Genomic DNA, 14,668 nt, shown 5'->3' on the forward strand with positions numbered 1-14,668 from the left:
AAAATTCAGACCCAATCATGTCACTCCCATGAATAAAATCCTTCCATAGTTCCCCAGAGATCTCTTATGATCTAATGCCTATTAACTTCTCTAGGAATTCCTCCTGTCATGTTATTTACATACTATGTACCCCAGCCACACCCAGTGCCTCGTAGCTATCTATCTATACCACACTCTCTTCTACTTTGCATGACTTTAAACATGCTATTTTCTCAGGAGCATCTCCCTGCCAACCCTCAACCCTTTTTCAACTTAGAAGAGGGTAATAACATAAAGTTATGAAGAATAAGAGGAGAGATTGGCATAATCAGAGACTGCTCAGATGTCATTTCTTTGGAGAATCCTTTTCTTCACCCTCAGTTTCCTTAGAGGGTCATAGAGTACCTGGTAGTTATCACTATCAATAATGTATCGTACTATACGATAAAATGTGATTACATATATCTTTCCCATTAGACAAATGGTTCTCACTCCTAAAATACCCAATCTAGGGAATTTTGAAGATACACTAATCCTCAATCTCCATTCCAGACCACTAACTATGGTTTATTATGAACCAAATCTCAGATATCTGAAGAGACAGTTCTTTCACTGTCTATTTGCGTAGAGTGGCTGTAGTTGGCAATCCAGCTCCACTATTCTCTATACAGTTCTTTATTCATTACACTGAATGCCATTTCAGGGTTGATTCTTGATGTCTATTCTGCCTTCTTGAAGCCTGGAGTCTGTATGAGGTTCTCCTAAAAAAAAAAAAAAAATAGTTTCCCTCTCTGTGATTCTTGGAAATGCAGCTTCCTCCACTCTGATTTATTTTTCAATGAGATACAAATTACTTTCTCTCTTGCAGAAATTATTCAAATTGTTGTGTCTTATGTTATTTTACCCCTTCTTCCTATTCTTGGAACTTTTATGGTGTTTATTCCCTTTTGAGTTTTTTTTTTTTTTTTTTTTTAAGTAGAGGGAAGGATTTATTTATTTATTTTTGGCTGTGTCGGGTCTTCGTTTCGTGTGAGGGCTTTTCTCTAGTTGCGGCAAGCAGGGGCCACTCTTCATCGCGGTGCGCGGGCCTCTCACTATCGCGGCCTCTCTTGTTGCGGGGCACAGGCTCCAGACGCGCAGGCTCAGTAGTTGTGGCTCACGGGCCCAGTTGCTCCGCGGCATGTGGGATCCTCCCAGACCAGGGCTCGAACCCGTATCCCCTGCATTGGCAGGCAGATTCTCAACCACTGCGCCACCAGGGAAGCCCACCTTTTGAGTATTTTAATTGTGGTTCAATCGGATGTAGGAGGGAAGGAAGGAAGTATATTTACAAAGTTTGCCATTTTGCCTTAAAAGGCCATTAAAGCAATTTTAGGTACCTTATCATTTTTAACATTTTGTAATACTGTGGTTGGTCACTATATCAGTTAAGAATATGTCAAGCTGCAAGTAATTTAAAAAAATACTTAGTAGGTTTAATAGAGGTATACTTTCTCACATAATAGGAAGTTTGAATATAAGCATACAACGATGTTGCACATTTTCAGTTGCGTCATAAAAGACCCATCCTTAGCACATTATCTAATTTTCTAAGATGACTTTACTACTCCAAGCATCACATATATATCCTGTGCTGGAAGAGAAAGAAAAACAGAGTAAATACTACAGTAGCTGCATTTCTGCCCACTTTTTATTAGAAAAGTGATAGCTTTCCCAGAAGCCCCCTTATCAGACTATTCTTACCTACATACACTATCACATGTGCTTTAGCACAAGGGAGACTGGAAAGTTAAGTACTGGACTCTCTAGCTTCTGCGTAGAGAAAAGAAAATATAAGGTGGTAAGAAATGTGTGTTTAGTGGACCAGCTTTTGGGTCTCATACAGCTACTGACTGTTTCTCAGAGGTTATAAACAGTTAAAATAAAATAAAACACTATAAAATATTGTAAGCGTGTTTGTGCCTAGTTGAGAGAGAAGCTGGGAATTGATCCACTGGGCTGGAAGAGGAGGGATCCACAAGGAGAAAGTTGAGCGGTAGCATTGAGCCAGACAGAGTCAGATGAGGGGAAAAGATGGAGCACACATTTCTCCAGTGCTTTAGCCTTGGTTGGGATAATACAGGGCCCACATATAATTAATTACTCCTGAATTTATTTCTTTATATCATTACTTGAAATTTTATTTAACTTAGACATTTTCCTTCAATGAGCAAAAAGTCTCAAGTTTCTACTTCCTAGGTTGGTGAGAAAATTTAGTGAATATACATATTTACTACTGTCAAAGACTCCATTTTCAAAGAAAAGACTACTGAATAAACAACTCCTTGCACACTTAAGTTCACATTATCATAAGAAAGTAATGGTTTTCCTTTTTATATGCCATAGAAGGTCTCATTTCTTATTATTTCAGCATACAGTTCAATAATTTGCTCAATCCAACCTCTAAGTACAGAGTAGAAAATCTGAAACTTGTTACCATACCTTAAGAGGTGCTCTGGGGTTTTCTCTGGTCATATTATTACTGTTATGGTACGAAAGCCTTCAGATAGCATCCTCAGATATGGCTATAGAGTTGCAAAATATATACTAGCACAATTAGGTGCCACTTTTTTCTGAATGGTCAGCTGAAGTGGGAATTTGGCATAGAGATTGTAAAGTTTTTATTCATGAAAGACTGGACCAGAACAGATCCTAAGTACAAAGATATAATGTTTCAACTCCCTTAAAAACTGGGTCGCTGTTGACAGTTCTGGTCCAAAATGTCTCTGACATTTAAACAGTTTTCCTTCTGTCCCACTCATCTAGTATCTATTCAACAGGACTTGTCTTGGCAAGGATCTCCCTCCTAGCTGAAGTCTCATAGCATTGCCCATCCATCCCCAACTTGTATCTTACTTCTTTCTCATCAACATCTCCACCATACTCAAAGTTATCGCTCCACACCAAAAGCCCCATTGACTCACAATTGCATACCAGGAAATATCTTTGCAATCTTGGGCTTAAATCGTTGGCAATAGACAAACTGCTTTACTCTTCAAGGTGTGAATTTTAATTTTTGGAGGGATGAGTCTGTTTCAAATTTGGAGTAGATTTTCCTATCCCATAAAATCCGAAGACTCCATTTAATACATTGAATGAAAAAATCAAAACAAACATTAAATAGAACAAATAACATCTTGAGTTTTCAATTAAAAGTAAATGGCAGGGCTTCCCTGGTGGCGCAGTGGTTGAGAATCCGCCTGCTGATGCAGGGGACACGGGTTCGTGCCCCGGTCCGGGAAGATCCCACATGCCACAGAGCGGCTGGGCCCGTGAGCCATGGCCACTGAGCCTGCACGTCCGGAGCCTGTGCTCCGCAACAGGAGAGGCCACAGCAGTGAGAGGCCTGCGTACCACACAAAAAAAATGTCAACCATGAGCCAAGTCATAGTTTGATACCTCTATTTGATTGCATCTTATTCCTGAGTTATGACACTGAATAAACATCTTTCAACAAGAATTCTTGAACTCTCTGGGTCATGGTCTCAGAAAGAAGTGTGAAACTTGAATAGGATTGGTTACTAACAATCATAATTCTAATATATTTTTAATAAATGACTTATCTTTGCATATTCTAAACTTTAAAATGACTTTCTCATACTTTTTAGGGAAACAGGAAAGTATAAAGAAAAACACAGCAATTATTCATATTTTTACCACACAGAATTTAAAATATTAATATTTCTTTCAATTTGTATATAAATAATTTTAAAATTTTAAATGATTAAAAAACAAAAATGTAAGTCAATCCTCCATTAGTCATATTTCCTTTGTAACATGCCCATTTCAAAGGGAACATCTCGATTCCAGATCTTCAGCTGCCTTCCATTCCTAAGTTTAGAATATCTAACTGTATTAATTTCCAAATTAATAGGCAAATAATAAACATTGATTACCCTTTCCCTCAAAAATTTGTATACATAGTGACTAAAGTGTCTGGGCTTTGGAGGCAGATATTGATGTTAAGTTACTATCTATTATAGACTACTTCTGACAACTGGGGTAAGTTTATGTCACTTCTCTGGGCTTAGTTTCCTCATCTATAAAAAAATTAACCATAATTACCTTATACTGTTATTATTTTGATAAAAAGGAATTAGAAAAAGTGTTATCTCAATGGCTACTTAAATTAGTGTGTGTGGTTGAGTGTGTATATGAGTACACACACACACACACACACACACACAGAGTCTTTGATGCTGTGGTTGTGTACTCTCGACGTAACGATGCCAACCAAATAAAGGGGACCACACCGTGGGGATAATATGATTTTATAGTGTTTAGAAACATACATCTAGATTCTAGACAATGGTTTGATTTTCTCATGGCTTATTTGTATTTGTGACAACATGAAGATACAGATTTCCCCTAGTGTCACCATTTTTTATTTTGGAGTAACATAGATAGTTGATGCTCAATAAATGCATGCTGTATTAACTTGAATTCGGTAAGGGGTTAAAATTACAAATATTTCAGAGTAGCTTACCTATTGTTTTAAAAATCTGGAATGTGTAGCATATATGTTTGAAAAGTCCCCTCCCCACAGCGAACTCTGAGAACATAAATACTCCTTCTTTCCATCACATTTATATTTTAAGCACACACCCACACATCAAATACCAAGTATCAGCAATTGGCGTGTTTATAACTAACTCTCATTCTCCATTAACTAAGAGGATGCACTAATAAGAAGTGATAGCAAACTAAACTCTTTGGGATTAAATTACATATAGACTTTCATTCCTAGAAATTCAAGTATTCATCTAGCAAGCATATCTCCTAATTGCCTTTGCAGTTGTTGGCGAATGAAACTTTTCTTTAGCCTGAGAAAAACAGTAAATTAGGAGTGCTTATGTTATTCTCCTTCCTCTTCCATACTTTTGTTGCACTATTGTTACTACTGTCCATTATTGTCACTTTGAGGAAATACAATAGCAGGAAGTATGATGAAGCTAGAATGTTAAAATTTATAATTAACATACACTATTCCAAGACATTATTTAGACCAATCCTGCAATGTTTAGCTGTAACCATGAGAGGTTATAGAGCGCACTTTCCAAGTCATCCAGATGGAACAAAACCACAGCCAGACTCCTAAATCAATGCTTTTCTACTATACACATTGTCTCCCTTAATGGATGCCAGAGAAATTGATTTCCAGTTCTGCCACGGCTTAGATCCAGCACTGTAAGAGAGCAAACCAGTAGCTGCCAACTTGACTCATATTTATTCTCAGAGAAGTTTTATAACTTGAGGAGAGAAGGCTCAACACCTAAAGCAGTAGTTCTCAACCCTGACTGCACACTGGCAACACTGGGAAGCTGTAAAACACACCGATGCCATTCCTGGGTCACTCATTCAAAGATTCTCATTTAACTAGTCTGGGGTGGAACCTAGGCGTTATTGTTTTTCACAGCAACCCAGGTAATACTAACATGCAGGTAGAGTTTAGTACCAATGCCCTAAAGCCTAAACTGTAAATCATAGGAACTCACACAGGTAGAGGCCAGCTTTATCTGGATTTAATCAGGAAAAGAAACCCTTGGAAAAGTTAGAAACAACAGAACTAAGATGTATTTTTCTTTATAACTCTTCAGAATACTTTTCTATTTGATTCCCATGTGGTCTCAAAAAAAGCTAATCATTTCTCTGTGGTTAAAAATTAACTGTACTAACTCACAGCCATGGGGAGCCTAAAAAGGCATGAGGTTTAAAGGTAACATGGTCCATGGACCCTGGAACAGAAAAAAGACACTGGGTAAAAACTAAGGAAATCTGAATAAAATAAAGATTTTAGTTAATGACAGTGCATCAATATTGATTCATTAATTATAACAAAAGTACTGTACTAATGGAAGATTTAATAATAGACGAAATTGGATACAGGTTATTATATAGAAACTCTTTGTACTATCTTTGAAATTTGTGTGTAAATCTAAAAACTGTTCTAAAATAAAAAGTTTATTTAAAAAATTAGATGTGCTAAAATAATATGTTTAGCTTCTCTAATTACAAAATATACCATTAAGGCTTTTATTTACAATTTGTAGAGTTAATATTTCTCTAACTATGGCCCTGCCTTTATTATTACAAATTTTGTTTACAGATCATTTAAAATACATTATAAATCATTTATTATATAATTTTTCAGCATTCTTTCAAAAAATTTGAGAAGATTTACAATAACAGAAATATAAACAATAAACCCATAAAAATGAAAACAAAATATCAAGACTGTACAGAAAGGTAATAAAAGAGAAATACAGTATTTAGAGAGTAGGGGAAAGCAGTTGTCCTTAGTGTAGTAGTAATAAAATTAATGCAGTCACTTAAGAGTATTGCTAACATTAAGATTCTTCTCCACTGCTAGATTATTTGTAACTCATATTAATATATTAAACACTTTCTTATATATCAGTTGTCACTGTTTTCAAAGTTGTAGAGTTGAACAGATGGAAAATATTAAATAGCGTGGGTAGCTTAGTTGCCTTGGCATTGGAGATTGAATTCTATAATGTGAAAAGAAATTCTTTTGAATTCAATTTTACCTATTCTCCTAACACCCCCACTAACCTGCCACTGTGTCCAGAAGGGGACAGACTGACTGCTTGGGGCCCTTATGCATACATTCGTCAACATCATTTCTTTCATTTTCCAATTCTACAATTCCTCACAATAGAATTAAAAGTGAAGCATGTGGGTGGATTTCACAATCTTCTCATTTAAATGTTGAAACCAATATCAAATTATTAACTTATGAAAAAGAACAAATAAAAGAGGAGAATCCCATCTCATTAAAAATGGAAGAACTTTGGCTGGAGTGGGAGGAGAGTGAAAACTGGGATGGAGTCTCCCTAGGAAACCAGCTTGAAAATAGGAGTACTTTAATGATGTCAACGCTGGTTAAATTCTTGGAATATCTTTGATGTAACACTTATTACAGGTATTTTAATTGCTCTGTGCCTTTTGGGTCAGCAGTAAACTGACAGAACACAAAGTTCTTCAGGAACAAGAAAAAATTGTAAAATGCTGTGTGTGGCATCAGACAAAATTAGGCTTAATTCCCAACTCTATCCCTTATTAACTGTGTAAGTTTATGTAAATTACTTTGTTTCTCTGAGTTTCACTTTCCTGATAGATAAAATGAGGATAGTAGCACATACTTTATAGGATTTTTTGTGAGAATTAAATTAGATAAGTGCTTAGCATTGTGTTAAGATTTCAGATTGGGATGCCTAACCCTAGATGTGGTCTATATTCTCACAGCACTTAGTGATTCCTTTGTCTTTGCATTGAGTTTTATGGCACAGAAACTAGATTTCCACAATATGTGATATAATATCTCCTGAGAGCTTTCTCTGAAACAGTTATATCCTAGAATTTTATAGAATAGTCAATATTTTATTAATAAATGACAATACTCTTGGAGGAGAAATCCTTTGAAATATCATGTAATAACAGTTGTATTAGTTTAGTTCTGCATTCTCTGGAGTCTGGGAATTCCATTTGTGGAGATACAGTCAGCTCTACCAGGTCCAAGATATGACTGCTGGGTATGGTAGACTGGCATTCAGATCCATTCTTCTTCTAGGTGTCTTCTTGTGTTTCCAGGTCTGGAGAAGGAAAATCTGCCTTTCTATATTTCTCTTGTAATTATGGTTCTGGATGGGAATTAGATTCTACTAGTTATATATGCTTGCCTGAAATTTGGAATGTGATAGTGAGATGGGGGCTATATTTTTCAGTTACAATTCTAGAAGCAAAATTAAAGAGACACGAATCTTGGAAGGCAGTTCTAGCAGCTACGATTGCTGTGTGCTTCGTGGGTGATGAGAGTTGATGGTGGCTCTGGATAGCAGCCAGGGCTGTGAGTATTTGCTATCACAGTTCAATAGCTATTCCTGAACTCCTTCTCCTCCAACATTTCTAACAATTTTGTGAACACCCTATTCTCTCCACAAAATCACTTTCTGCAGGAAATACCTAGAGTTCTTTCTGTTCCTTGAATTGCATTTTGATTGATAGACTATGTAATCTTCAGGAGGACAGGTACCTTGATTTTCTTATTTCCTAGATAGGAGAAAGAGCAGAAAAAAAAGTAAAGTAGATCATTTTAGGGTCTATTCCAGCTTTAAAATGGCTGTGACCTTGGTGGCCATTTCCATTCCCCCAAAACTGACATCAGTTTGATTTTGAGGTTTTATCATTGTGCTAGATATTTTGTTTTCCCTGCCAAATCCACTCCTCACCAATTTTCAACCCTGATTCGTGTCCCCAAAAGCTCATGTTTATGGAATATACAAGCTCCCTGTCGCCTGCCTGCTGGTTCAGCTCAGCAAGATTGGTGAGGGGGAGAGAGAGGGCTGAGGTTGGGATATTTGTTTCCTCAGCTCTCTCCCTTCCAGGCAGTCCTCTCCTCGACTACAGCAATTTGCACTGGGTTCTGGTAACATTTGTTCCTCTTGATTATTTAGGCCCAGACATAGCACATGCTTCCTGTTGTAGCTAGGCCTAGGGTGCTGCACAATTCCTTGTTAATTTCCCTTAACCCTGCCCATACCTTAATAAATAGTCCTTTTATTAAATTATCCTCTATTGTCCATTTTAGTATGCCATCTGTATTGTATGGAACCCTAACTAATACAAGTGAGAAAGAAAAAAAAAAGCGAAACAAAACAAAAACAAAGAAATTAAAACCATATCAGAGGCCTTCAAACTAAGCCTTGGGAAATTCACACTCTTTAGTCTGTCTGTACTACCCTCCTTCTATCCACATAGACATCTGTCAAATTCCAGACTCATACTCATTACATGCTGTCATGCATTAATCTTCTTAGATTATCCCTGTGTTATGTCAAGTCCTATTCAAACTTCAGTGGCTCCCTATTGCGTCAGAGTCATCTAAATCTCTTGGTGTTCCAGGTCATCTATTTTTCCCTGAAATATATTCTTATCCTTATGTTTTATGCCATTATTTTACCAGAAAACTTGCCGTGATTTTGCACCCTTGAGCCTGGATCGTTCTGTTTCCTTCCTTATAATGACCACCTTGCCTTGCTTTTCAAAATTCAATTCAATTCTTAAAGAAGCTCAAGTTCTATCACTTTCTTGTGTGCTCTATGAGCAGTGTAATCTCGTTCTCAACTAGCTTCAGTATAGTTGGAAGGAGAGTGTATAGCACATTTGTATTATTGTATCACATTATAATTTGCCAATTTATTCTATTCAATAGTAATCAAAATTATAGTTAATATTTATTGAATGCTTACCACATATTGAACATTTCCCTTCATCACATTTAAATTTCACAATAAATCCATGAAGTAGTTACAAAAATCCTAGTTCTGTCTCTTGCTAGCTGTGTCATACATCTTGGTTAATTAATCAGTCTGTACCTCAGTGTCCCCATTTTAAAATAAAAATAATTCTAATCATATAGGCTGTTGTGAGGATAAAATAAATTAATAAATAGAAAACATTTAGAAGAGAACTTAGCACATTGTAAGTACTCTATAAATTTTAGATCTTAGTAGTAGTAGTATCCCATTTTACAGAGGAGAAACTTGAGGTTTTAAAACATTCGTTTACCACAGATCACTGAGCTACAAACTGTAGAGCTAGAATTTGACCCTCATGGAGTGGTTAGAGTAGAGCCTGTACTCTTAGCTCCCTTGCAGCCTAGCTACTATTTTATTTCCGCTTTGAGCACAGAATTTTTTGTTGTTGTTCTTATTTAAAGGGCCACAACAGTAAAATCTTTTAAGAACTAATTATCATAGAAAAGCTGATATCTACTGAAAAACTTGTGTTTTTTTCATCATGTCGGGGAATAATATTATCCTCTCTGTTTCACTGTTTCCCTTAGATGTGCCAAAAAGGCCATGGTAAATTTAATGTTCGAAAGCAATAGTTACATTTGCTGGGATATTGGTAAAATAATTCCCTTTCTTTCAATATGATTTGGATAATATATTTCTATTTTATTAAGGAAACAGTATACTTGTAGTCACTGCAAAATAAATTTAAAAGCAGGTAAAGTAAAATTTATAAATAAATAATTGATCCACCTTTATTCCACCAGGTTGCCTAACACAGTGTATCGTATGTGGTGCACATACAACCCTTACTGTTTGATTAAGTCAAACTAATATTTAAGTTTCTTGATATAATACAAATAACATACAAATTAGCAAAATGCAGTTAATTAAAATTCAGCTGCACTTTCTTGGATTTTCAAATGGGAAAAGTCTCAAGAAGTTAAATGAACTTCCCGTAAGAATATGGAGTTTCAAGTCACATTTTATCTAGTATCTCTTTTCAAATTTTCCTGCCAAAACTATTGTATTATACTACAATTATCCAGAGGTGCTATTTTACACTTGGACTATTATTTCGGAAGCTCTGCTTCCGATGTCTAATAAGGTTTCCACACATAGCTCCCACACCCCAGAGCTGCCTTCAAAGGTCATTTCTTCATCCCATTCTTTGCCGACATAATTGCACCTGCTAGGTGAACTACAAAACAAGTCCCAGGCGCACAGGGTGAGTCAGTCAGTCATCGAAGCTGCTTTCCTATTTATGCTCATCCCGAGCATTATGGGCTGGGAAGGTTCTGGGACCATTTGTAGGTTCTCTTTTTGATAACCAGAATTTTCCATACATTGGTTCTCAATTCCCAATTTCCCAAAACAGGAAGTCAAAACACGCTTGATATCAAAGAGGAGAGTTTCCAATGAGCTCAAAGGAGAAAGAGAGAGAGGGACCCCTAATGTTTCCAAAACATCACAGTTTTAAGAGGGAAATATGTCATGTTCCTAAAATGGTTTAAAAGAGCTGGCAACTGACGGGCACATCTTTTGCTGGCATTTCCCTGTCATGTTTACCTTTCTTGTAGTCTCCCAGCAGCTCTTTCAGTTGAAATTCACGTTTCCTTATTGCCAGTTGCAGTATCATAGCAAAGTCAAGTATTTCTCTGTGAACAAATACATGTACTTATTTTTTTCCAGTTTTCTCTGCACTTGGAGGAAAAAAAATGAGTATTTAAAAAATCCAGTCCCACCATTGAAATATGACTTGATGATGTGGCCTCCTTAAGAGAGTGTCCCTTCTCCTATAAATGAAGAATGATGTGAAAGATATAATCCTATAGCCAATGACACCACCTGTTTTCAGTCCACAATTGCATTTCTAAATATATGAACTGTTTGTGAAGCCCTGACAAAAGTGAAGGTAAAGAAGACTGTTCATGAAATAGTCTTCTGTTGTTGTTTAAATCTTGAAAATATCTGGGAGTGAGTTATTCAAATACAAAGTAATATCTAGCATAGCATAAACTACTGTGGTAATTCAGGTGCTTTATTTTCCTATCATTCAACATAGTGCTTCCAATATTTTTAAAAATTCCTCTGGAGAAAGGTTTTGGGTAAAAGACCATATGAAAGACTAATGTACTAACGTACTAAGGTACTATGCTAAGCTCCTCAGTAGACCTGCCCATCATTCCCCTGAAATACATATTCCTGTTCTCATTCCACAAGTGAAAAATAGACTCTGGCTTTGGCTGCATAAAATCACACACCTAAATGAAAAAAATCAGTGTGTACTAAAGCTTAGGTAAGTCTGTTTCTAAACCTTGAGCTTTTTCATCTATACCAGAACTGCCTAACCCAAAACATGGTATCACTAAAATATTATATATCATTATAACAATTATTATAATAATCTAGTATAGTATTATATAGAATTGTAACAACTTGATATGATAATTACAATATCAATATAATGACCCTGAGTAGAGTTATGATTAGTGGGAGAAGAGTATGGGAGTGAAGTCTAATTGGTAGGAGGCCAGCTCAGGGCCCTCTGAGGATGACTGCATAAGTAGTAGAGGATGACAGATACTTCAACAGATAGCAACAAATTTCAAGGGTGAGGCAAGAAACATAGAGTTGCCTACTAGGATAGCTGATTCAGGACAGAAAGTAGCGTGAGGTCTTTCAGAAACTAGTCTGCATAGGCAATACCATTTTTATGTACTTTCCAAAAGCTGATGGTATGGTGAGTTTCTTGTTCAAAGGTCCCAGGTCAGGATAAACAAGTTATAAGTCAGATGACCATAGTCATGGGTTAGATGATCACAGACCAACTTTTGAACTGCAATACTTTGGCTCCTTGATAGAGTCCTTACAGTGGAACTCCATTCATACTCCACTGGCTACTTTTTCTTCTTGTTCAGTTTGGTTTCCAAGCCCAACAAAGGACCATTAGGTGATTTTTACTTTTCTCTTCTCACCCACATTTAAAAAATACAAACAGGGAAAACAAAGAGTTATTATTTATTTAAAACTAAGTACAAATAAAGACATATGGAGATGCCATTTGGGCAGAGATTCATTACTCATAATCCATTACTTTTTTTCTCAATTCATATTTTGCTTCAAAAGCTTTCTCCTAATTTAAACTCCTCTATGAAGAACTATGACTGTTCTCACCTGGTATATTTTAACAGCCATATAACTGGTATTCCTACTTAGAGTCTCTACCCCATTCAAGCCATTCTCTACTCTGGCTTAACTCTGATCTTTCTAAACCGGAAATATAACATCAATCCTATGCTTAAAAACCACCCAATGGACATTACACTATTATGGAATAAATTTCAAGTCTTTTAGTATTGCAGAAAAAGCCTTTCATAACCTGGACCTTTATTTTCTCTCCAAATCCTTTCTCTTTATATTTTAGCAATACCAAAATATATGTGACTCTATGAAAATAGCATTTTGTTTTATCCATTGCAGGAATTTACACTTATTATTACATTGGTTTCTAATGACTTTCTTTTCTTCTGTCCAACATATGAACCACTTTAGGATCAATCGTTCTTTTTGATGCCCCCATTGTAGCTTCTGCATACTTATTGTTGCATTTATTAAATAGCTATAATCATTTGCTGCTCTTTGGCCTCATACTTTAGACTGGTGGGTTCTTTAGAGTCAATTCCACGTCTTACTTATCTTTGTTTCCCCAGAGCTATTCTTGAAACATGGAAGAAATGCAATTAAGTTGGTTATATTTCTCTGAATTTAATTGTGTCCTCAGTAAAGTCTTTCCACAGGATTCTAGCCCACTTTCCAGATCATCAGGGTCATTGGGACACACATAGGGAAGTCAGGAAACTGCTTTGGGTTAGTGAATCTTTGCCTTGACTGGTGGGAAGGGAGGGTCTTTTTAAAAGGATGATGCCTTTCTGTTAAGCTCAAAGATCTCCAAATAGAGCCTATTTATAACTTGGGCCATACGATGTCTTGCATAATGTGCTGATTTGCATAGATAGAGTCAAGGAAATATATCTCAGAGCAATTTCTTTTTTAGTACCCTAACTTAGTGTAGTTGCTATCTATGTCAGTAATGGCTAATACATGACGCAAATGTCACCACTCACCTCCTGCAGAAAAGAGCACCATCTGAATCTATTGGATAATTCTTTAAGAGGGAAATGATACCTCCACTGTGCAATTATGCAATATATTTTAGATAAAAGATAAGCAGAATTGTCTGGATTAATAATCATAACTTATACTAATGTTAATTACAGTGTAACTCCTAGTAAATTTGGGGATTTTTCCAAACCAAGAAAATCAGGATAACATCAAAAATTAAAGATGGATGCCAGAGTATCACGTTCACTACTGATAAAGGCTGAGTTTGAGTATGTGGCTTTACTCCGATAGCAAGTAGGCTTGTTAATACCCAACCCAAGAATCAGACACCTCTGTACCCAGTCCCAGTTAGCACTGTATTGGGGTAGGCATGTCCAATTTTCCCAGGTAGAATTCACAGCATGAAGTAGAGAACTCATGTTCTTTGTGAACATTAGTTCCAAAGACTAAGGGCCGAGCTGATCAGACCAGACCAATTTATTCCCCCCACATTTATGAGTAACTTCAGCTTCTCAGTGGAGGAGATAATAAAGTAGTAAAAAGAGACAAAGACTAGATTTAAAGAAAATGATTCCTCATAAGGTTGCAGTTTGGGGAAAAAGAATTACCTTCTATCAGTAGTTCCTAAAAATGTCAGTGTTTTAAAATGTATAAAGAACTTGCTCATATGTAATCTTACATGAAAGTGATATATCCTCATGTTCAGGCAGGCCAAGTATCTTTATATGCATTGTCTAAAGAAGAAAACTGAGGAATTTTTATAAACAGCCTCATGATTGATAAGTGCCAAAGCAAAAACCCATTTTATCTGATTCTTAATCCAAAGTGCTTTCATTATGATATATAGTATATGTCTTGATTTTTTTCCTCAAATTTATCTCACTTCTTTTAAGGAATTCTTTTTTACTGTGTCTATATTTCTTAAGTGCCTACAGAAATGCTGGGAGCAGAGTAGTCATTCAGTCAAGATTCATTCAGTGATGCCAGTAGTTTCTCAAGGAAGCAAGTTTAATGTAGAAGTTGGCTTTGTGGTAATTTTGTTGGTCTCTCTCAACATGCATTTTTACTTCTTATAGCCCTTGAACAATTCCAGGCAACAGTTAGGTGCTCAAGAAGTTGTGTTGTCTTTTTTAATGCATTGAATGAACTCTTAAGGTAATTACCTGTAAGTTCCTTTAGTTTACCAAAACAGTGACTTAAGATTATGATAG

At 36.1% G+C, this 14,668-nt stretch overlaps 1 long non-coding RNA gene across 6 annotated transcripts in view; it reads right to left on the bottom strand.

Annotated features, from left to right (window-relative positions):
• Positions 1–14,668, bottom strand: part of LOC102982059 (uncharacterized) — a 155,940-nt gene that overhangs the window by 50,474 nt on the left and 90,798 nt on the right. For 4 of the 6 annotated variants that reach the window (XR_002891085.2, XR_008615404.1, XR_008615403.1 and 1 more), the window contains 2 exons: positions 10,902–10,990; positions 6,387–8,088 (listed from right to left, as the gene is read on the bottom strand). The exons of the other annotated variants lie outside the window; for them this stretch is intronic. This is a non-coding gene — a long non-coding RNA (uncharacterized lncRNA). Of the gene's footprint in view, positions 1–6,386; positions 8,089–10,901; positions 10,991–14,668 lie in introns of those variants that run through there. 6 annotated transcript variants of the gene reach the window in all.

The sequence above is a fragment of the Physeter macrocephalus genome, chromosome 16, assembly GCF_002837175.3.
Source record: "Physeter macrocephalus isolate SW-GA chromosome 16, ASM283717v5, whole genome shotgun sequence".
In the NCBI taxonomy this organism is placed as follows: Eukaryota; Metazoa; Chordata; class Mammalia; order Artiodactyla; family Physeteridae; genus Physeter; species Physeter macrocephalus.